The sequence below is a fragment of the Pogona vitticeps genome, chromosome 1, assembly GCF_051106095.1.
Source record: "Pogona vitticeps strain Pit_001003342236 chromosome 1, PviZW2.1, whole genome shotgun sequence".
Lineage (NCBI taxonomy): Eukaryota > Metazoa > Chordata > Lepidosauria > Squamata > Agamidae > Pogona > Pogona vitticeps.
The window spans coordinates 132,736,927-132,762,505 of record NC_135783.1 but is presented as its reverse complement, the minus strand read 5'-3'; positions in this window follow the sequence as shown (position 1 = coordinate 132,762,505).

Genomic DNA, 25,579 nt, shown 5'->3' with positions numbered 1-25,579 from the left:
GTTGTCTAGCCTGGGCATTGGGTAGGCATCAGGAGTGGTTACACGGTTTAATTTCCTGTAATCGACACAAAACCTAATGCTCCCATCAGGCTTGTCCACAAGGACTATCGGAGAGGACCAAGGACTAGAAGAGGGGACGATTATGTTCTCCCTAAGCATCTCGTCCAGCTCCTTCCGCACCTTGTCCCTATAGGGTCCCGTTACTCGGTATGGGGATACTGCCTGCGGGGGTGCATCCCCTGTGTGGATCCGATGCATCACTCCCTTCACTATCCCCGGCTTGTTGGAAAACACCTGTTGATATTTACTAAGCAGCATTTTTAGTTCTTGCTGCTGGTCTTGGGTGAGTGCAGGACTGATCTTTACCTCCTCTGGGTTGTATTTTACTTCCCCTCTACCCTCCCAGAAGGGTAATTCAGCTTCCTCACTCTCAGCTGCTTTTATCGCGAATAAAACCCTCTGTTCCCCTCGGTAGTAGGGTTTTAGGGCATTTACATGAACCACCCTCCTTGCTTGGTTCTCCTCCTGCTCTATTAGGTAGTTCAGGTCTGACATCTTGGAAATGACCCTATATGGTCCTGCCCATTTGAGCTGCAGTTTATTCTCTCTGCAGGGCCTAAGCCAAAGCACTTCCTCCCCTGGGTCAAAGTGCCTCTCTCTAGCTTTGTGGTCATACCATGTTTTCTGTCTGACCTTCTGAGCTTGCAGGTTTTCTGCTGCCAGCTCTAGATTTCTCCTTAGGTCATTCATCAAGGTGTCTATGTAAGTCACCACGTCTTGTGGGTCATCCTGGGTGATCTGCTCCCAATTTTGTTTGATCAAATCAAGGGGCCCTTTCACCCCTAAGTGTGCAGCAAACATGTCAGAGTGACCCCTTTTTAAGATCATGGGGCGATACTTTTCAGGTACCACCAGCCGACTTCTGATCCCATCTCCAACTTTTGAGATATTCCTCAGGGTTTCTCTATATAAAATCCCCTTTTTCTCCAGAAATCTCACTGGGGTTTCAGGTGTTAGCGGGGCGTCAGTCACCTGTTCAAAACACTTTTGGAGAGTGGCGTCTGCCTTTTGCTCCTGTCCAAATCTGCTGTCTGTGGTTAAGGTTTCCACCACAGCTTCTGAACTCCCCTCTGCTTCCGTCTCTGGCTCATCATTACCCCCCTGAACTGTTCCTGTGGTGGCTTGTGAACGTGTAATCACTAGCACCCGTTTCACATGTTCAGCCAGGTCATTTCCCACGAGCACGGCTGCTGGCAGAGTCGATGAAATCGCTAGCCGCCAATCTCCCCTCCAGCCTTGAAAGTTGACAGGTACCTCTGCTACTGGCAGAGAGATTACCTGCCCCTCAATCCCTGCCACCTTCATGCTCTCATTTGGGATTATAAACTCCCTAGGAATAATATCTGGATGGCATAGGGTTACCTGGGAACAAGTGTCCCGTAGCCCCCTATACTGACGGTCAAGTATTCCTACGTCCACCCCGGCTGTCTCAAACAACTGAGAATCTGTTTTCACCAGCAAGCAGCGCTTTACCTCCACAAGAGGACCATTTTCCTCAGCCTGATCAGCAGAGGTAGCTGTTCCAGACTGAGTAGTCATGGCAACAGGCTCCCTCAGTGACACTGAGCCTTGCTCTTTCTGGACACAGAACACAGCTTTTGGCTTGGTCCCACTAGAATTCTGAGGCACCATTCCTTTTAGCTGCTTTAATTTCTCACACTCTGAGATTAGATGACCCTTTCCCTGACAGAAATAACATTTTCTGGTGTATTTTGATTCTCTCTCATCTTGTTTTGGTTTTCCCTCCAAAATCTGAGGTCTTAGTTTCATGTCTGAGGGCTTCCCTTCACCATGGGCCCCTCCCCCTTGCTGGCTTTTCCCTGGTCCCTGAGAGTACTTGCTGTAGGTTTCTTTGGGTTTACCTACAGATTTCCCCTCACCCAAGGGCTTTCTTATTTGGGAAATAAAATCTGCAATCTCTGCGGCTGCTGCCACAGATTTCGGTTTCCTTTCCCTCACCTGGAATTTCAATTCCCCATGCAGGACTGAATAGAACTGTTCCAGCGCTATCAAATCTTTAAGCTGCTCATAGGTCTCTGTCCCTTCCTGCGATAGCCATTTCTCAAGCAGCCTCACCAATTGGGCCCCCACTTGGGTAAAAGTCTGCTCTGGCTTCTTGGTGAGGGACCTGAATCTTTGTCTCAGCTGCTCCGCATTTATCCCATGTCTGGCAAACACCAGTTTTTTAAACTCTACAAAATCTTTCATCAGTTCCTCAGGCATCTCGGCATAAACCTCAGCCAGGCTACCACTGATTAAAGACCGCATGATGGTCATCTTCTCAGTTTCCCTCACTGAGAAGTCCACAAACGCTCTTTCCACTAAGGAAAAGAACACCTCAGGACAATCTCCCTTGTGGTACACAGGGAATTTCTTCAGATCAGCTTTAGACAGTTGGCCTCCCTCAGAATCCCTATTATTATTATTGTTCTGATTCATCAGTTCCAATTTTTTTAATTCAAACGCCATTTTCTCTCTCTGCAATTCCAATTCAATTCTCTGTCTCTCTAATCTTTCTTCTCTTTCCAATCTCTCTATCTCAAATTGCCTCTGTTTCTCTCTTTCCCTTTCTTCTCTTTCCCTTTCCTCCATTTCAAATTGCCTCATCCTCAGTTCATGCTGTTGGGCTATGAGCAATTTTCTAAGTTCTGGGTTCTGCTCTCCTGTGCTGTCACCTTGCACTGAGCCAAATTCATCCTCAGAACCTTGGTCAATCTGGGGGTCTTTCACTTCACTCATTTCGGCCATCTGGCTTCGAGTCAAGGGCATAATCCCCCCTCAGAACAGGCTGCTTTAAAAAGTCAAGCCTCAAAATAAAACGACCACTTTTTTCCTTCTTGCCTCAGAACCAGCTTTCCCTAGGCTGCTGTTCTTCAGCACTTAACTTGCAACAGTATCGAGTCAGAGCCTACCCCCCTCTGCTGGGCCTCTCAGCTGGCAAGCTAGCTCACTGTTACTACGCAGTTTTGCCTCAGCTTTTTCCCGCCAAAACTAGGCTGCCTCAGAGCACCTTAATCTAAGTCTCCCCAGTTGGCACGTTCTTCTACTAGCGCACCTCCCCGTGAGGTACACCTAGAAGATTACCTACGCGCCTCAGACTGTCCCTGACTAGACCCCCCTTGCTCTGGGCACACTTGCCAAGGCTTTGCTGGACCGCTGGACAACTGGACCAGTCGTATCCCACCGCTGCCACCAATCAATGTGACAAACCCAGACCTACTGGGATATGTCACACAGTTACACTAAGCTGCCACCAACCATTCCCTTTAAGAAGTCACACAGACCAGGGATGGATTTTTAAACAATAAAAAGAATAAGGTTTATTTTAAATACACACAGGGAAAAATAAACAATCAGGTGAATAGGATAAAGTAACGTGGCTTATTCTCACTCATACAAGCATACAGTTTGGTTCACACAGAACCCTTAACTTGAAGCACAGACCCTGAACCTATCAGTTCTGGCTAACCAACAGACACCCGAACCTATCAGGTTGGTACTCTGACACACAGTAGTACCCTGTCTGACACACAGACTCCCACAACAGCTCCTTCTTCCCAGCTGCTGCTTCGTCACATCCCAGTGTCTCTCAGCATCCTTAGTATCTCTTAAACTCTTCACACACACGCTCCACATATATATACAGTACAGCCCCTCCTCCTGATGTCCCGCCTTCCACTCCCCATAGGATGGAACTTTCCCTCCAAACCCATGACAGACAGGTAACATCAGTGCTGTATGTAACAATAACCAGCTCCAGCCGCAAAAGTTTGCTTTGACTTGCGACCAGAGCTTCCACTTATAAACAGAAAAAGGCAGGGGAAAAAGGCAGGAAATTCAAATTTCTAACTGTAGGTGGCGACGAGGCTGCTTTTTTGTAGCTCTTTCGCCCCAGAGTGTGTGTGTCAGAGGAAGCTTCGGACTGCCTTCTTCTGCTTCTTAGTGTGTGTGTGTGTGTGTGTGTGTGTGTTTGCAGGGAGGCTTCGGGCTGCCTGGTAAGATAAGCTTCTGTTTCTGCTTTTTAAAAACTGTTCTGGGTGTTTTTGTAGCATGGTTTTGAGCTGGGGGGGTTATGTTTCTGTGCTGTGATGGGTCTTGGGGGGGTTGTTTGTTTTTTTTGTCCCCCCCATTTCCGATGGGTCTTGGGGGATTTGGTTGCTTTTTGGGTTTCCCCCCCATTTCCGATGGGTCTGGGGGGTTGTTTGTTTTTGTACTATCCCCCCACTTCTGATGGGTCTTGGGGGGTTGGTTGCTTTTGGGGTTTATTTTTTCCATTTCCAATGGGTCCTGCATGCTTCCCTTGCTTTTTCCTTTGTTTTCTTTGCATTTCCGATCTGCCGCCTTTGTTCTCTGTGCATTTCCAATCTGCTCCTTTTGTTTTCTGTGCATTTCCAATGGGCCTTGCACGCTTGATTGCTTTTCTCCCCCCCCCTTTGGCTGGAAGGGATGAATCGTGTTTCCAATGAGTCTTGCAGTGATTTTTTTTGTTTGTGTGTTTTTTTTCTTCAGCCAGAATGGATTAATTACATTTCAATGCATTCCTATGGGAAATGGTGCTTCGACTTACAACCATTTCGAGTTACATCCATCTTCTGGAATGGATTATGGTCGCAAGTTGAGGCACCACTATACAGTGGTGCCTCGCTTAACGATTGCCTCATTAAACAACGAAATGACTATACAATGACTGTTTTGCGATCGCTTCCTGACGATCGGTTTCCTGCTTCGGGAACCGATTTTTCGCTAGACAACGTTTTTAGAACAGCTGATCGGCAGCTTCAAAATGGCCATCCACTGTGTAAAATGGCTCCCCACTGTGTTTTTGGATGGATTCCCCACTTTACAGGCACCAAAAATGGCCGCCCCTATGGAGGATCTTCGCTGGACAGTGAGTCATTCAGCCCACTGGAACACATTGAATGGGTTTTCAATGCATTGCAATGGGATTTTGTATTTTGCTTAACAAGGATTTCGCTCTACAGCGATTTCGCTGGAACGGATTATCCTCATTAAGCGAGGCACCACTGTACTCTGTTTTTCTATCAATGGGCTCGAGGTGGCATGCATGGCTCCTTCCTCATTGTTTTATGCTCACAATTACCCTGTGAGGTTGGTTGGGCTAAGAGAAAGTCACTGGCTAAAGTCTTCCAGAAAGTTTCACAGCTGTGTCAGTAGTAGACCCTCCTGTGCCTTGGCTTCACAATCTAAGCACTATGTCAAATTAGTCTTTCTTGCCAATCACTCTATGCCCATACAATACAGAAAATATATATTCGACAGACAGACAGACAGACAGACAGACAGACAGACAGACAGACAGACAGACAGACAGACAGACAGATAGATAGATAGATAGATAGATAGATAGATAGATAGATAGATAGATAGATAGATAGATAGATAGATAGATAGATAGATGGATGGATGGATGGATGGATGGATGGATGGATGGATGGATGGATGGATGGATGGATGGGCGGATGGGCGGATGGGCGGATGGGCGGATGGGCAGACAGACGAATATAGAGACAGAGATAGAGATAGGGAAAAAAAATCATAGGCTAGAGGAATATTCTAATTTAATTTGCTGTCACTGCCACTTCAGTGAGGATTCCTACTGTCACAGGCTATCCATTCTAATAAGAGCAATGTGCTGAAAAATTATCAGCTCTCTTCCTAACCTACGGGTGAACTTGGCTTTGCTTTCCAAGAATGAGATTGTGATAACAGAACAGCTTTAGCAATTAAAATACTGTAAGGTTCACAGGAGAGGCAAATGACTGCTTGCAAAGTGCCGCAGTGCACAATTTATGAGATATTTTATTTTAGCACTGCTCGATATATCGTGTAAATGTGTTCATATGCTTAAGTCAGTTTATTCCCTTGTTAATGGCCCATGATTGTAATCAGGCAAGCCCACAGACAGAGGCACAGTTCCATATAAGGTATTATTTTTAAAGAACAAGAACAAAAAAGAGAACTACTTTCCTTAATCAATAAATCTAATTTTTTTTTCTCTAGCCAGATACTGTTACATAATGCGTTTCCAGTGTGAGCCTAGATCAATTTTCCTTAATGGCAAATAATCTGTATGAATCAGAAATGAATGTGACAAACCCAGACCTACTGGGATCTGCCACACAGTTACACTAAGCTGCCACCAACCATTCCCTTTAAGAAGTCACACAGACCAGGGATGGATTTTTAAACAATAAACAGAATAAGGTTTATTTAAATACACACAGGGAACATAAAACAATCAGGTGAATAGGATAAAGTAACGTGGCTTATTCTCACTCATACAAGCATACAGTTTGGTTCACACAGAACCCTTAACTTAAAGCACAGACCCTGAACCTATCAGTTCTGGCTAACCAACAGACACCCGAACCTATCAGGTTGGTACTCTGACACACAGAAGTACCCTGTCTGACACACAGACTCCCACAACAGCTTCTTCTTCCCAGCTGCTGCTTCGTCACATCCCAGTGTCTCACAGTGTCTCACAGCATCTCTCTCACCACACACGCTCCACATATATATATACAGTACAGCCCCTCCTCCTGATGTCCCGCCTTCCACTCCCCATAGGATGGAACTTTCCCTCCAAACCCATGACAGACAGGTAACATCAGTGCTGTATGTAACACCTCCCCTCTTTATAAGTTGTTTTGTAGGGGGAAAGCTAACGTGCTTTTCACCAAAAAACAACCTAGGTAAAATACACAACAACAGTTATACATACCATATTATACTTACTTATACTTACATTCTAAGTTAACCATAGCAAATAGGCATATAAACATTTATCATATACATTACATCAATTTACCTTTATTCATACAAACCAATTCAAAACAGGTACATTTTACTTTTTGTCATCATTATATACACATAGTCCATGTTTCTTTCGCCGTCTTCATTCTTCAGGTCTTCTTGATAAGGCGTCAGCAACACAGTTCACTGACCCTCTGACCACCTTCACCTCAAAGTCATAGTCCTGTAGATTTAAAGCCCACCTCATAAGTTTGCTATTGTGGGTTTTCATTGTCTTTAACCATTGCAATGGTGAATGGTCAGTACACAGAATAAAATGTCTTCCCCAGATGTAAGGCTTGGCCTTCTGGATCGCGTAGACTATGGCCAAACACTCCTTCTCCACGGTTGCCAAATGTCTCTCACCTTTTTGAAGTTTCCTACTCAGGTAGGACACTGGATGCTGGTCACCATTCTCATCCTCCTGGCACAGAACTGCTCCTACCCCGCTGTTAGACGCATCGGTGTAGATGATGAACTCCCGGTCGAAGTCTGGAGCACGCAGGACAGGATAGTTGATTAACGCCTCCTTCAACCTCTGGAACGCCGCCTCACAGTCGCTGGTCCACGGGATGCGGTCATCAGCCTTCTTCCTCGTCAGATCGGTCAGCGGAGCCGCAATCTCGCTAAACCTCGGGATGAACTTTCTGTAGTAGCCCACCAACCCAAGAAATGATTTGACCTTTTTCTTGGTGTTGGGCCTAGGCCAATCACGAACTGCTTCTATTTTGGCCTCCAGGGGTTTTATCACTCCTCCCCCTACCATGTGACCCAAGTATTTTATTTCTGGGCTACCCAGCTGACACTTGCTGGCCTTTACTGTTAGCCCTGCTGCACTTAACCTCTGCAGCACTAACTCCAGGTGTAACAGGTGATCTTCCCAGGTATTACTGAAGATCCCTATGTCGTCAATGTAGGCCACTGTAAAGTCACTGAGCCCTGCCAAGGTCTGGTCCATCAGCCTTTGGAATGTGGCTGGTGCATTTCTGAGACCAAAGCTCAGGACTCGAAACTCATAGAGACCAAAAGGGCTGCAAAAGGCAGTCTTTTCTTGATCCCTGGGATCAATTCTTAATTGCCAATATCCCTTTACCAGGTCCAATGATGAGATGAACCGACAACCCCCTATGGTTTCAATCAGGTTGTCTAGCCTGGGCATTGGGTAGGCATCAGGAGTGGTTACACGGTTTAATTTCCTGTAATCGACACAAAACCTAATGCTCCCATCAGGCTTGTCCACAAGGACTATCGGAGAGGACCAAGGACTAGAAGAGGGGACGATTATGTTCTCCCTCAGCATTTCGTCCAGCTCCTTCCGCACCTTGTCCCTATAGGGTCCCGTTACTCGGTATGGGGATACTGCCTGCGGGGGTGCATCCCCTGTGTGGATCCGATGCATCACTCCCTTCACTATCCCCGGCTTGTTGGAAAACACCTGTTGATATTTACTAAGCAGCATTTTTAGTTCTTGCTGCTGGTCTTGGGTGAGTGCAGGACTGATCTTTACCTCCTCTGGGTTGTATTTTACTTCCCCTCTACCCTCCCAGAAGGGTAATTCCGCTTCCTCACTCTCAGCTGCTTTTATCGCGAATAAAACCCTCTGTTCCCCTCTGTAGTAGGGTTTTAGGGCATTCACATGAACCACCCTCCTTGCTTGGTTCTCCTCCTGCTCTATTAGGTAGTTCAGGTCTGACATCTTGGAAATGACCCTATATGGTCCTGCCCATTTGAGCTGCAGTTTATTCTCTCTGCAGGGCCTAAGCCAAAGCACTTCCTCCCCTGGGTCAAAGTGCCTCTCTCTAGCTTTGTGGTCATACCATGTTTTCTGTCTGACCTTCTGAGCTTGCAGGTTTTCTGCTACCAGCTCTAGATTTCTCTTTAGGTCATTCATCAAGGTGTCTATGTAAGTCACAACGTCTTGTGGGTCATCCTGGGTGATCTGCTCCCAATTTTGTTTGATCAAATCAAGGGGCCCTTTCACCCCTAAGTGTGCAGCAGACATGTCAGAGTGACCCCTTTGTAAGATCATGGGCGATACTTTTCAGGTACCACCAGCTGACTTCTGATCCCATCTCCCCCTTTTGAGATATTCCTCAGGGTTTCTCTATATAAAATCCCCTTTTTCTCCAGAAATCTCACTGGGGTTTCAGGTGTTAGCTGGGCGTCAGTCACCTGTTCAAAACACTTTTGGAGAGTGGCGTCTGCCTTTTGCTCCTGTCCAAATCTGCTGTCCGTGGTTAAGGTTTCCACCACAGCTTCTGAACTCCCCTCTGCTTCCGTCTCTGGCTCATCATTACCCCCCTGAACTGTCCCTGTGGTGGCTTGTGAGCGTGTAATCACTAGCACCCGTTTCACATGTTCAGCCAGGTCATTTCCCACGAGCACGGCTGCTGGCAGAGTCGATGAAATTGCTAGCCGCCAATCTCCCCTCCAGCCTTGAAAGTTGACAGGTACCTCTGCTACTGGCAGAGAGATTACCTTCCCCTCAATCCCTGCCACCTTCATGCTCTCATTTGGGATTATAAACTCCCTAGGAATAATATCTGGATGGCACAGGGTTACCTGGGAACAAGTGTCCCGCAGCCCCCTATACTGACGGTCAAGTATTCCTACGTCCACCCCTGCTGTCTCAAACAACTGAGAATCTGTTTTCACCAGCAAGCAGCGCTTTACCTCTATAAGAGGACCATTTTCCTCAGCCTGATCAGCAGATGTAACTGTCCCAGACTGAGTAGCCATGGCAACAGGCTCCCTCAGTGACACTGAGCCTTGCTCTTTCTGGACACAGAACACAGCTTTTGGCTTGGTTCCACTAGACTCCTGAGGCACCATTCCTTTTAGCTGCTTTAATTTCTCACACTCTGAGATTAGATGACCCTTTCCCTGACAGAAATAACATTTTCTGGTGTATTTTGATTCTCTCTCATCTTGTTTTGGTTTTCCCTCCAAAATCTGAGGTCTTGGTTTCATGTCTGAGGGCTTCCCTTCACCATGGGCCCCTCCCCCTTGCTGGCTTTTCCCTGGTCCCTGAGAGTACTTGCTGTAGGTTTCTTTGGGTTTACCTACAGATTTCCCCTCACCCAAGGGCTTTCTTATTTGGGAAATAAAATCTGCGATCTCTGCGGCTGCTGCCACAGATTTCGGTTTCCTTTCCCTCACCTGGAATTTCAATTCCCCATGCAGGACTGAATAGAACTGTTCCAGAGCTATCAAGTCTTTAAGCTGCTCATAGGTCTCTGTCCCCTCCTGCGATAGCCATTTCTCAAGCAGCCTCACCAATTGGGCCCCCACTTGGGTAAAAGTCTGCTCTGGCTTTTTGGTAAGGGACCTGAATCTTTGTCTCAGCTGCTCTGCATTTATCCCATGTCTGGCAAACACCAGTTTTTTAAACTCTGCAAAATCTTTCATCAGTTCCTCAGGCATCTCGGCATAAACCTCAGCCAGGCTACCACTGATTAAAGATCGCATGATGGTCATCTTCTCAGTTTCCCTCACTGAGAAGTCCACAAACGCTCTTTCCACTAAGGAAAAGAACACCTCAGGACAATCTCCCTTGTGGTACACAGGGAATTTCTTCAGGTCAGCTTTAGACAATTGGCCTCCCTCAGAATCCCTATTGTTATTATTGTTCTGGTTCATCAGTTCCAGTTTTCTTAATTCAAACGCCATTCTCTCTCTCTCCATTCTTTCTTCTCTTTCCCTTTCCTCCATTTCAAATTGCCTCATCCTCAGTTCATGCTGTTGGACTATGAGCAATTTTCTGAGTTCTGGGTTCTGCTCTCCTGTGCTGTCACCCTGCACTGAGCCAAATTCATCCTCAGAACCTTGGTCAATCTGGGGGTCTTTCACTTCACTCATGTCTGCTACTTGGCTTCGAGTCAAGGGCATAATCCCCCCCCAGAACAGGCTGCTTTAAAAAGTCAAGCCTCAAAATAAAACGACCACTTTTTTCCTTTTTGCCTCAGAACCAGCTCTCCCTAGAGATTGCTGCTGTTCTTCAGCACTAAATTTGCAACAGTATCGAGTCAGAGCCTACCCCCCTCTGCTGGGCCTCTCAGCTGGCAAGCTAGCTCGCTGTTGCTACGCAGTTTTGCCTCAGCGTTTTCCCGCCAAAACTAGGCTGCCTCAGAGCACCTTAATCTAAGTCTCCCCAGTTGGCACGTTCTTCTACTAGCGCACCTCCCCGTGAGGTACACCTAGAAGATTACCTACGCGCCTCAGACTGTCCCTGACTAGACCCCCCTTGCTCTGGGCACACCTGCCAAGGCTTTGCTGGACCACTGGACAACTGGACCAGTCGTATCCCACACGCTGGACACCAATCAATGTGACAAACCCAGACCTACTGGGATCTGCCACACAGTTACACTAAGCTGCCACCAACCATTCCCTTTAAGAAGTCACACAGACCAGGGATGGATTTTTAAACAATAAACAGAATAAGGTTTATTTAAATACACACAGGGAACATAAAACAATCAGGTGAATAGGATAAAGTAACGTGGCTTATTCTCACTCATACAAGCATACAGTTTGGTTCACACAGAACCCTTAACTTAAAGCACAGACCCTGAACCTATCAGTTCTGGCTAACCAACAGACACCCGAACCTATCAGGTTGGTACTCTGACACACAGAAGTACCCTGTCTGACACACAGACTCCCACAACAGCTTCTTCTTCCCAGCTGCTGCTTCGTCACATCCCAGTGTCTCACAGTGTCTCACAGCATCTCTCTCACCACACACGCTCCACATATATATATATACAGTACAGCCCCTCCTCCTGATGTCCCGCCTTCCACTCCCCATAGGATGGAACTTTCCCTCCAAACCCATGACAGACAGGTAACATCAGTGCTGTATGTAACAATGAAGTCTACAGAACCCATAGAACTGTGCTTTAAATGCTGACTTATTGAAAGAAAAGTGACAATCTCCATGGCTGGTGAAATGCAGAGTTTGGAATGATACTTTTAAATAATAATCACAGTTACCATTTTCATTATATTGTCATGTACCGTCAAATCACTTCCAAATTACGCTAATTTTATGAACTCATGACCTCAAAAAGATCTTATAAGTAAAAGACCTGCTCAGATCTTGCAAACTAACATCTATGGCCTCCTTTACTGGGTCAATCCATCCATTTTTGGATAGAGCTATTGTTCTATATTCCACCCCCCTTCCAATACTTGTTATTATAGCTATAATTTTAAAGAAGCCGTGCTTGATCTTCCCATTTATCGTAGGTAACTAAGACTGCGGTAACACTGGCCATAAGAACCACATTTGAGCATCATTTGCATTGATTTCGTTTGTATCACTCACATCACGCAAGGGTGGAATCGAAGTATACAGGCTGAAAAGCGAGTTTTTGTTTTTTCTTCAAGCGGCCAGCAGGGGCTTTTAAAAAATATATCACTTGTAAAATCAACTGAATTCAATGCAGTCTTGTGGATGTGAACACTGCTCTCATTTTAATTTGTGCCTATGTGGATTTTGGTCGGCAGGGACACCCCAGTTTTTCCTTTTTAAAATTCTTTTAAAAATCCTTCTTAAAATGGTTACTACTGCAGTTCCCCACTGTTTTGTACCACTGACCTCAACTCTCTATTTCCTATTCCTTATGTGTAAAATATATATCCAAAAATTGTGTCCCAACCTGTGGTAGGCTTCTCTGGAAACTATTCCACCATACGTATGTACAGTGGATATAAAAGGTTTACACACCCCTGTTAAAATGTCAAGTGTCCTATAACTGGGGATGTAGCTGTGTTTGGCAGTAAACAATCGCATTCAAACTCATGTTACATAGGAGTCAATACACACCTGCCATCATTTAAAACGCCTCTGAGGAATCTCAAATAAAGATCAGCTGTGCTAGTAGGTCTTCTCTGACATTTTCTTAGTCACATCCTACAGCAGAAGCCATGGTCCGCAGAGAGCTTCCAAAGCATCCAAGGGATCTCATTGTTAAAAGGTCTCAGTCAGGAGAAGGGTACAGAAGAATTTCCAAGACATTAGATATACCATGGAACACAGTGAAGACAGCCATCATCAAGTGGAGAAAATAATGGCACAACAGTGACATTACCAAGAACTGGACGTCCCTGCAAAAGTGATGAAAAGACTAGAAGAAGATTGGTCAGGGAGGCTGCTACAGCAACATTAAAGGAGCTGCAGGAATATCTGGCAAGTTCTGGCTGTGTGGTACATGTGACAACAATCTCCCGTATTCTTCATATGTCTGGGCTATGGGGTAGAGCGGCAAGACGGAAGCCTTTTCTTACGACGAAAAACATCCAAGCCCAGCTAAAGTTTGAAAAAACACATCTGAAATCTCCCAAAAGCATGTGGGAAAAAGTGTTATGGTCTGATGAAACCAAGGTTGAACGTTTTGGCCCTAATTCTAAAAGATATGTTTGGCGGAAAACAATACTGCGCATCACCAAAAGAACACCATACCCACAGTGAAGCATGGTGGTGGCAGCATCATGCTTTGGGGCTATTTTTCTTCAGTTGGGACAGAGACCTTAGTCAAGGTAGAGGGAATTATGAACAGTTCCAAATACCAGTCAGTATTGGCACAAAACTTTCAGGCTTCTGCTAGAAAGCTGAACATGAGGAGGAACTTCATTTGTCGGCATGACAACGACCCAAAGCATACATCCAAATCAGCAAAGGAATGGCTTCACCAGAATAAGATTAACATTTTGGAATGGCCCAGCCAGAGCCCAGACCTTGAATACCTGTGGGGTGATCTGAAGAGCTTGTACACAGGAGACACCCTTGCAATCTGACAAATTTGGAGTTTTTTGCAAGGAAGAGTGGGCAAATATTGCCAAGTCAAGATGTGCCATACTGATAAGACTCATACCCAAAAAGGCTGAGTGCTGTAATAAAATCGAAAGGTGCTTCAACAAAGTATTCGTTTAAGGGTGTGCACACAGATGCAAACATATTGTTTCAGTTTTTTATTTTTACTTATCTCCACCTAAAAAATTTAAGTTTGTTGTTCAACTGAGTTGTACACTTCATAGGTCTCATTAAAGGTGGAAAAAGTTCTGAAATGATTCATCTTTGTATCATTTTTTTAACATCACAGATACTTGACATTTTAACACGGATGTGTAAACTTTTTATATCCTATGTATGTATGTATGTATGTATGTATGTATGTATGTATGTGTGTGTGTGTGTGTGTGTGTGTGTGTGTGTGTGTGTGTGTGTGTACGTATGTATGTACAGTATATCACAGAAGTGAGCACATCCCCTCACATTTCATAAATATTTTAGTACAGTTGTGCCTCGCTTAGCGATCGCTCCGTTGAGTGATGAAATCACTTAGCGATGGCACCTGTGGGGAAAAATTGCTTTGCAATGATCGTGGGGAAGCGATTATCGCAAAGCCCCCATTTTCGGCCAGCTGATCGGCGGTTCCAAAATGCCCACCCGCTGTTTTGCCTCGCTTTAGAGGCACCGAAAATGGCGGGCCCTATGGAGGATCTTCGTATAAGGTCAGTTTTTAAGCCCATAGGAATGCATTAAACACGTTTTAATGCATTTCTATGGGCTTTTTTATTTGGTTTAACGATAAAATCACTTAGCAATGTTTTTCCCGGAACGGATTAACATCGCTAAGCGAGGCACCACTGTATATCTTTTCATGCGACAACACTGAAGAAATGACACTTGGCTGCAATGTAAAGCAGTGAGTATACAGCTTATGTAACAGTGTAAATGTGCTGTCCCCTCAAAATAATGCAACACAAGCATTAATGGCTAAACCGCTGGCAACAAAAGGGAGTACACCCCTAAGTGTACTCCTGTATGTATGTATGTTTGTATGTATGTACGTACGTACGTACAGTGGTGCCCCGTTCCGGATTAACCATCGCTATGGGGAAACATCGCTATATGAATAGGAAAATGCCATAGGCATTTTTCCAATGGCTTCTAAACTCACCGTTAAGCGATGTTTCCTCATAGCGCCACCATTTTCACGCCCTCGGTAAGCGAGGGCAGGGCGCGAAAATCATTACGGTAGCCATTTTGGGTCGTCCGGTGGACATTTTGGAACCGCCGAACAGCTGATTTCCCGACATCGCAATGCGAAGATCGGTAAGCAAAACGCTTACCGATCATCGCAATGCGATTTTTGGCCATAGAGACCATCGGTATGCGATCGCATTAGCGATCTCAAAAAGAGATCGCTATGCAAATTCGTCGTTATACAGTGCGCTCGTTAAGCGAGGCACCACTGTATGTATGTATGTATGTATGTATGTATGTATGTATGTATGTATGTATGTATGTATGTATGTATGTATGTATGTATGTATGTATGTATGTATGTATGTATGTATGTATGTATGTATGTATGTATGTATGACATTCTCATCAGCAAGTTATGGGCTAGATGGAACAACTGTCAGGTGGATACAAAATTGGCTACAGAATCATACTAAGAGAGTGCTTATCAATGGCTCCTTCTCAAATTGGGAAAAGGTAACAAGTGGGGTACCCCAAGACTCAGTACTGGTCCCTGTGCTTTTCAACATTTTTATCAATGACTTGGATGAGGGAGTGCAGGGAATACTTATCAAATTTGCAAATGACACAAAATTGGGTGTAACAGCTAATATCTTGGAAGACAAGAACAAAATTCAAAAAGATCTTGACAGCTTGAGCACTGGGCTGAAAACAGTAGAATGAAATTTAACAGAGATAAGTGCAAGGTTCTTCACCTAGGAAGAAAAACTAAATGCACAGTTACAAGATGGAGGATATTTGGCTCGCTAATATTATGAGTGAAAAGGATCGTGCAATTGTTGTAGATCAAAAGCTAAATAGGAGCCAACAGTGAGATGTGGCTTCAAAAAAGGTAGATGCTATTTTAGGATGCATTAACAGAAGTAAAATCTCCAAATACCACGATGCACTACTTCCCCTCTATTCAGCACTAGTTAGACCTCACCTAGAGTACTGTGTCCAGTTCTGGACACCACACTTCAAGAAGGATGCTGACAAATTGGAGCAAGGTCTGAGGAAGGCAACAAGGATGATCAGGGGGCTGGAAACCAAGCCCTATGAGGAATGACTGAAAGAACTGGGCATGGTTGGCCTTGAGAAAAGAAGACTGAGGCAGTCTTCTTTTTAAATAATATTTTCAGATATGACAGCACTTTTCAAATACTTGAAAGACAGTCATACAGAAGAGAGGCAGGATCTGTTCTCAGTCATCTGAGAGGGCAGGACACGGAACAATCCGCTCAAGCTACAGGAAGCCAGATATAGGCTGAATGCCAGGAAAAACCTCTTAACTGTTAGAGCAGTATGTCAATGGAGCCAATTACCCTGGCAGGTGGTGAGCGCTCCAACATTAGAGGCATTCAAGAGAAAAAATGGGTACTCGTATGTCAGATCTGCTTTGATTTGGATTCCAGCCTTGAGCAAGGGGTTGGGCTCCATGGCTTTAAAGCCCCCTTCCAGCTTCAATATTCTGTGGTTCTGTTATATGTTTTTGTGGGTCATACCTTGAACAGTCCACATATGAATGGGGCAGATATCTTTTCAGAGCTTGAAAAGTTTACTATTGAAAAGTAATGAATTACAGATCTCTTCCAAGACAGACAACGTATTTATTCTTATGGTTAAAGTTCCTGAAAACTGACTCTTCCCCATTTCGCAAAAGGAAGAGGTTCTTTTAAATGACTTCTTAAAATATGAATTCTACAAGCTGCTGGTCAGTAGCACACAAACCACACTTTCCCCATCTACCTTGCCATGGCCTCAGCCGTCTTGTCACCAACAAAGAATCAGCCAATATACAACATTCCTCTTCCACCATTTAGTGAATTTCCCTGTAACTATAAAAGTAACTGAAAAGTTACAGATGCATCACAAAAGGAGTAACCAGAACCTATGTATTTTCCATAGATTTCAGTGGGCCTATTCAAGTTGTGACATTACTGTTAAAATCTCCATGTTAAATTATAATCATAATGTGATATAATTATAACATTGGAAATGCTGTCTTAATTATAAGTAGACAGTTTTAACTAGCTATTTGCAAATGCTAAGCCTCAGTTCAAATCAGCTTACCCAATCTGGCACCCACTGGAGATGTTGGCTTACAACTCCCATCATCCATTAGCCAATATCTCTATTACTCAAGGCAGCCAGAGACAATAGGAAGTGTAACCCACCATCCTCAGAGGTTTGGGGGGAGGCCATTCTAAAGGGACAGTGATCCTTTTGTGTTTTTTTTAACTAGTCTATTTGCATGCTCTAGGAAAAGAAATAGACATCCATCAAGGAATAAAATAATAGGAACACATGCATAAGTTGGCAAGATGTCATTTAAAGAACTGGGATAAGCCCTACCCATCAGTTCTTTTTTTAAAGGGCAATTGATTGATGTGCTTGTTTGATAGATTGGTGTGTTTATTATGAGTGTGCATGACAAAGGAACAGGCCCCTGCCCTGAGGAGCTTACATTGCACATGAGGGACGGGTAAAGGATGAAAAAGAACAGGCAAAAAAGCAACAGCCATTAAATCAAATTTAATGGAATGAAAAGTAGATTCCATTCAGTCTTTTCAGTCGCCCTTCATCCATTTTTGCAAGGTGCCTCACTTTTTTTTTCTTTCCTTTCCTTCACGAGAAGCTGTATCTCCCTCCCTTCCGAAAGCTTTTCCTGATTGGGAGAGAAGATAGATAGCAAACATTCCCATTTAGCTGAGGAAAGGGGAAGTGGAGGGAAAAGATGCTTGGCATTTTCTAACCAGCCTTAATTTTAGTCTCCTTCACATACAGTAGGTTTTTGTCTGTCTGTCTGTGTGTGTGTGCGCGCGCTTTCTTTTAAGTTTAATGACACCGTAATATGAAACAATCAGCATCCATCTTGCAGCAAGACTTCAACAGCACAACTTCAAAAGAAACCAGGGCTTCTCCTCCCTGTCCAGCCTCTCTGCTCACCAGCCCCAGGAAGCAGCTGGATTTCTTTGAACTCCCCTTTAACTTTCCTTTAGGGCTGGCTTAAGGTTCCCCCTGTTTACAATGAAAACTAACATGGCAAATATGAAAGGAGCCCTTAGAAGTGAGGCTGGGAAGGGAACGAGTGGGGAGGGGGAGGACACAAATGGATGGTGGCACAAAAAAGGTAGGTAGGTAGGTAGGTAGGTAGGTAGGTAGGTAGGTAGGTAGGTAGGTAGATAGATAGATAGATAGATAGATAGATAGATAGATAGATAGATAGATAGATAGATAGATAGATAGATAGATAGATAGATAGATAGATAGATAGATAGACAGACGGACGGACGGACGGACGGACGGACGGACGGACGGACGGACGAATATACAGAGATAGAGATAGGGAAAAGAAATTATAGGCTAGAGTAATATACTAATTTAATTTGCTGTCACTGCCACTTCAGTGAGGATTCCTACTGTCACAGGCTATCCATTCTAATAAGAGCAATGTGCTGAAAAATTATCAGCTCTCTTCCTAACCTACGGGTGAACTTGGCTTTGCTTTCCATGAATGAGATAGAAAATTGTTCTCTTGTCTGTTAAGGACCAGGAACAATTTCTGGTGGCAGTCGACTTCATTAAGCCAGCTCGTCAGCTAATGTAAAGCTGAAACATGTTACTTTAAATCAGTCTTTGAATTAAGAGTCTCTGAAGCCCCAATCTGCTTGCATGCGGGCTTGCTTAGTTCACGGCAGGTCACAGTCCTAAATCCAACCACAGTCAAGGATCTGGCCCTAGATAAAACAGGCCTATGGAAGCAAGCGAGGTGGTCCGGCTCAGTGGCTGGAGCACTCGGCTGAACCACGCCAGCAGCTGGAGGTTGGGATCCTCACGGTGCCTCCCAGGGGAGGGGCCTACTAAGGCCCCTTGGGGTGTGCATGGCGGGGGTGGTGGTGGTGGTGGTGAGTGAATGACACCTTCCAAGGAAGCAAGCTGTTGATACCACCAGGCCAGCAACACATGGATTGTGTGGCTTCACTTTTTACTCACATTTGATGCACACTGGAAATTTTACCCTCTAGAGAAAGAGCACCAGTCAGCATCGCTGTTGACTGTGTTCACTGAGGCATTTGGAGAGCTGCAGTCCACTGTAGTCACTTCTTCAACCTTCCACAGTAACGTCTGTACTTACACTCACCTAATAACCCAATGTGGTAGGGGAGACAGAGTATCAGATTAGGACCCAGGAGACCTGGGTTCAAATCTGCATTGGGCCATGGAATCTCACGGGGGAAGGAGGAGGTGGCACTGTTAAAGCAGAGGTGGCACTGTTAAAGCACTCAGTGTCCCGCTTACATACCTCAAGAACCCTCTTAGGGTCAACGTTAGATCAGAAACAATGTGACAGCCCATGACAATCAGCCAAAAGGCAAATGAGTGCTCTTTTGTTTTCTAGATCACACGTTAGAACAGCTGGCACCACTCTTGGGGAACATGGTCTGAGGGTGGCGGGGACTCAGAAGGAATGGTGGCTGTCCACCCTCACATCTGTGTCTGAAGGTCACTGCCTTTTTAAAAAGACCACACACATGAAACTGTCTTACACTGGTCTAGCCTGTTTTAAGATTTTGCTCATCTGTCAAGGATGCTTTAGCCATTAATTTCTGGCAAAGGCCTGGACTTGAGGAACCTCGAAGTCCCTTCCAACTCTGTAATTTTATGATTCAGGACCTGACCGGCATATTCTTTTTCAAATGCACGAAGCATTCTGGTTGCTCCTCCCAAACCAGACAGCCTAGCAGTGCAATACATCTTCAATGTTTTTCTTAAAATGTTTTCAAAATTGTTTTTAATCTTGACCAATGTCTAATTGTGTGGGTTTTTTTTAAAAAAAAATAGATTGTTTTGTTTTCAATCTTGACCAATGTTTAATGGTTTTTCAATACATAGTTTTGTACAGTGTTATTGTGGTATGATTTTAATTGTTGTGAGAGATACCTTCAGTCCACTGTTGGAAGAAAGGAGGCCAAATAAAATAAAAGAAAGAAAGAAAGAAAGAAAGAAAGAAAGAAAGAAAGAAAGAAAGAAAGAAAGAAAGAAAGAAAGAAAGAAAGAAAGACAGACACATTCTGTCCTTTGAAGATATCTAACAATACTTTTCTTGGCCATGCTTCTGAAGCCATATAAGAGGAGGAAGGGATAGTAAGGCAGATGTATGCTTGTGCCGAGGACCATGGAGAAGGGTGTAACCCAACCTCTTAAGACTGTGCCAATATTATATGGTGAGGTGGGCGAGGTTGGCAACCGGTGGCCCTCTACATGTTGTCAAACTGTCCCACGTCCCTAGCCAGCACGACCAACGGTGAGGGGCAGTGAGAGCTGCAGTCCAACAAAACCTAGAGGGCCAGCAGCTGCCCCATCCCACTTTATCACAAAAGATCGTCTTCTGAAACCCTGCACTGTTTATGGAACCTAGCCAAAAAGGAGGCCTTTTAATACTCTCACCGAGATCTTTGAAGCCACAAAATTCCTACCGAAACAAAGCAAAGCTTCTTTCTGCATGCCAGCTGGTGTGAAAACTAGATCCCCTTAGAGACATCGGCAGGAGAAAACAAATGACAAACAGCCTTCACACAACTTCCCTTTGTGACAGGGGCTTCAGAAGAACTCGGTAACATGCAGCACAAATTTTAAAAGACAGAGAAAGAAGGAAAGGAAAACAGCTAGATGCTTCTAAACAAATGGTACAAAGTCTTCCAGCAGGAACATTTCAAAGTCCTGTGCCAGATGAGTGAAGGACACCAAACAAATGACTGTGCTTCTGAATACTGAATATCGGGCAGAGAGAAAGAGCCTTTGGCAAACAGAAACCAAGCTGCCGAATGATCAGACACCACTCAGAATCTAGTGAGAAAAACACATCTCCTCAGTGGAAATCTGGCTAATACTAATGAGGGAGAGGATGCACTGCTCAGAAGAGCTTGCTATAGAATAATCCTCTAGTCCTAAACATGGCTGGTTTTAATGGGACTGGCTGGTAATGATGTTTAAGGCTGGGACCTGGAAACGAGATGAGAGATGTGACAGATGGATGGAAGACTCCTGGCCAGCATATTAATCGCTAGTGGCTAATGAATGCAGTCTCAGCTTCCATTGCTCTGTGGTTCCATTTTGGTTTCTTTCAAGATCTCCTGCTGCAGGTTTTAAGTTGTCAGAATATAAAATGCTGCAAATATAGACTTTTTATTGTCACAATGGGAAGGCTTGTAAAAGATGTTACTCTTTTTCATTGATGAAAAATGGAGCGTTCCTCCATATTTGTTGACTTCCTGCCAAGTCACTGCAGACAGGAAAGCAACAACCTGTATAACATGCTCCGCCTTCAACAGGGCTTGAATCGCTGTTTTCCTGTCAGGCTGCTCATCTACTGTTGCATGGCTTTCCTCCATATGCAAGAGAAGAAACAGAGACAACACAACAACAACAACAACAACAACAACAACAACAACAACAACAACAACAAGCAGGGGCAAAAAGAAAAAGGAAAATTAATTTCACATCTGGGAAATGTCTTAAGGTCCATGAATTCTTAGAAATAAAACATGCTGTTCACAATTTCTAGAGCAGCAGTTCTTAATCTTTTCTTTACCACAGATCCCCTTTAAATATCTTTTGTTGCAGAAGACCACCAAGATTTTACTCAAGATTTAAAACTCTAAAGTGCATCAAATATTTATTTAAACTTTCTCATGAATGGTCTTCAGATTTAGAGGGGAGAAATAAGTTAATCTGTTAATGCACACATTCCTATTATTTATTTATGCATTTATGTATTTATGTATTTATGTATTTATGTATGTATTTATTTATTTAATTTATATGCTACCCACACTACCCAAAGGTCGCTGGGCAGCTTATAAAATTTAAAATACAATAAAAATTCAGAACAATTAAAATGCAATTAAAATATATATAAAAATTGCCATCGGACCCACAGCTAATATTGTTTCAATTAAAAGCCTTCTGGAACAGGAAGGTTTTGACCTGGTGCCGAAATGTCATCAGTGTCAGCGCCACACAAATTTCAGTCAGGAGGGCATTCCATAGTCTGGAGGCAGCTGCCGAAAAGGCCCTTTGTCTTCAAGCTGTCCCTCTTACCTCCTTAAGGGACAGCTCTTTCAAAAGGGCCCCCTGGCTAGATCTTAACTGCCGGGTAGGTTCATATGGAAGGAGGCGGTCGTTCAGGTATCCAGGGCCCAAGCCGTTTAGGGCTTTATATGTCAAAACAAGCACTTTGAATTGGGCCCGGGCAGCAACTGGTAACCAATGTAAATTGAACAGAATCAGCTTGATGTGATCTCTAGCGGCTCCACCACTCACCAGCCGTGCAGCTCGATTCTGGACCAGTTGCAGTTGCCGGACCGTCTTCAAAGGCAGCCCCACGTAGAGTGCATTGCAATAATCTATACGAGATGTTACCAGTGCATGTGTAACTGTCATGAGACTCTGCTTGTCCAGGTAGGGCTGTAGCTGGTACAATTTCCGCAGCTGAAGGAAGGCACTCCTGGCCACTGAGTCCACCTGAGCTTCCAGTGTTAGACTGGGGTCCAGGAGCACCCCCAGAGCTGCGGACCCTGTCCCTTAGGGGGAGTGTAACCCCATTCAGAGCAGGGAAATGGCCAACCTGTCCGGTGAAGTACCCTCTAACAGCACTTCTGTCTTGTCTGGATTGAGTTTCAATTTATTAACCCTCATCCAGTCCATTATCAGGTCCAGACACGAGTTCAGCACAGAAGCCGCCTCACCTGGATTGGTGGAAAACGAGAGGTACAGCTGAGTGTCGTCAGCATATTGCTGACTACTCAGCCCCAACCTCCTGATGACCTTTCCCAGCGGTTTCATGTTAAACAGCATGGGGGACAGTATCGATTCCTGAGGAACCTCATGACATAAATGCCATGGGGCAGAGCAACTGTCCCCCAGCACCACCCTCTGGACACGGTCAGCCAGGAAGGAGCTGAACCACCGTAAATCAGTGCCCCCAACTCCCAACCCAGCCAGCCTATCCAGAAGGACACCATGGTCGATGGTGTTGAAAGCCACTGAGAGGTCCAGGAATATCAACAGGGTCACTCGCCCCCTGTCTCTCTCCCGGCAAAGGTACAGGGCGACCAGGGCAGTCTCCGTGCCAAAACCCGGCCTAAAACCCGATTGAAATGGATCCAGCAAATGTGTTTCATCCAGCAGAGCCTGGAGTTACCCGGCCACAACCTGCTCCAACACTTTGCCCAAATAAGGGAAGTTCACTACTGGTCGGTAGTTAGCCATCAGCCTTGGGTCCAGGTTAGGCTTTTTAAGAAGTGGTCGAATTACCGCCTCTTTCAAGGTGGTAGGGACCACTCCCTCTCTCAAAGAGGCGTTCACGGCCTCCTGGACCCAAGTGCGAACCCCCCTGGCAGATCTTCCAATTAGCCAAGATGGGCAAGGGTCGAGCGGAGTGGTGGTAGAACGGACAGATCCAAGCACCCTGTCCACATCCTCAGGTCTCAACAATTGAAACTCACCCATTAATACTTGAGATAAGCACGGCACACTGGACACATCCTCTGATTCTGCAGTAACAGTGGAGTCCAACCTACTGCGAATCTGAGTGATTTCCCCCTCAAAATGAATGGCAAACTCATCACAGCGAGCTGATGAGCAGTCTGGGACCTCCACCGGATTTCCCGGTTGAAGAAGATCCCGGACCACCTGAAACAGCTCTGCTGGACGACATTCTGAGGAAGCAATACAGCTGGAGAAATATTGCCATTTCACCAGCCGTATTGCCACGAAATAGGCCCGATAATGGGCTCTAAGTCGTGTTCGATTGGACTCCCAGCAGGATTTCCAGCCATCTCCCCTCTTGCTTCATCGCCTGCAGTTCAGAAGTATACCAAGGAGTTGTCTGGGCTCTGCGTGCAGGGAGAGGGCGCTTAGGCGCAATCATGTCAACTGCCCGGGTCATCTCCCTATTCCATAGGGTGACCTGAGCTTCGACAGGAGCGCCCACCATATCAGACGGATAATCCCCCAGAGCATTCATGAATCCATCTAGATCCATTAGTCTCCAAGGGCGGATCATCTTAATAGATCCCCCACCCTTGCAGAGGGGAGAAGAAGCTAATAGACTAAACTTGACCAGGAAGTGGTCTGACCATGAGAATGGGGTCACGATCAGATCCTCCATGTCCAAACCACCACCTTCCAGTCCCGTTGAGAAAACCAGGTCCAAGGTGTGGCCCTTCTCATGTGTCGGTAATTAACCACCAGCCTTTATTGGACTGATTCTATACAAATTTATTTAATAATAATAATAATAATGATAATGATAATGATAATGACAATGACTTTAGTTCTTGCTGGCGAAACCGAAATTACATGCACATAAAAATCATTAATATGACACACCTATACAAAATGTCGCATGAAAATGAAACTAGAAAATGACATGAATATGATTTGTACAAAATTGTACCTCATTAAAAACAAGTTGGGTGGGGGGAAAGGGAACATAATATAGTCATATAATTATAATTAATGAGAAGGCTAATGTTGCATTTCACTTACAAGCCTTGTTATATAGGGCTTGTATTTTGAGTTCCGACTCTACTTTTGGCAAGCGGTTTCTATACTTATTTTTTAAGATAAACGAGAGCAGAGAATGATTTTTCACACAACTACGTTGTTAAGAAAGGAATCAATACTTTCATAGCCCTTTTCAATAGTTCTGGAAAAATCTGCTTATGAGCCCAGAAATTTGGAAGGGACTGTTCCTTGAACTGCAACTTCAGAACACCATTCATGGATATTTCTATGAGTTGTCTTCCTCTATTGCTGTGAGCCACTCCAGTTCATAGATATTAACTGAAAATTGATCTCTAATCCAGTTTTTACTTGCATCAGGAACAGGAAAATATTCACAGAAACTATGCTGCAAATCTTCCAAATGTCATGCAATAAGTGATATGTCTTCCTCAGACAACTCTTCATTAGTGCAACCATGAAAATTTGTGAGCATTGGAAATACCTAGTAGTTTTGTTTCAATAGAAGATGATGCCACAATTCCAACTTTTTGATCATTACTTCAATCTTGTCTCCAAAAAAAATATTCTTTAGTATCAAGATATCTTCACAGTTTTGACAGTTTCATGGCTTCATTGGACAATATCTTGTAACACAACACACACTATAGCAAATGCTTGTTATCAGAACCTGTACATATGAAGCCAATTGACAGATATTCCTCATTATAATGGCAACACTTCCAGATGACTGGAAGAAGCTTCATTTTGCTTTGAACAGGATGCACTCTCATCAACAGCATGAGTTCTTTTACAATTCAAGTTCAGCCAGCGATCCATCCTGAGGCTCAGCCAAAAGGTCTTGTTACAAAATTCATTGTGAAAATACCAAAAGTCACTCTACCTGACAATAACCAAATAGTTTTATTAGCAGAAATTGAAGAAGGAACATGATCACAAAGTCTGACCAAACACTCACTCACACTGACTGATTCCAACTCACTCTTCCCCTGGTTTCTGACTCTGTGTGCAGTCGCACGAAATGTCACATGATGCCTCTCAGTCACTCAGTGTCATTCACTTGCATATTCTCATTGTATGTAGAAATATCAAACAGTTATTTGCTATCAGATATTTTCATAACCAATTTTTACTTTTATT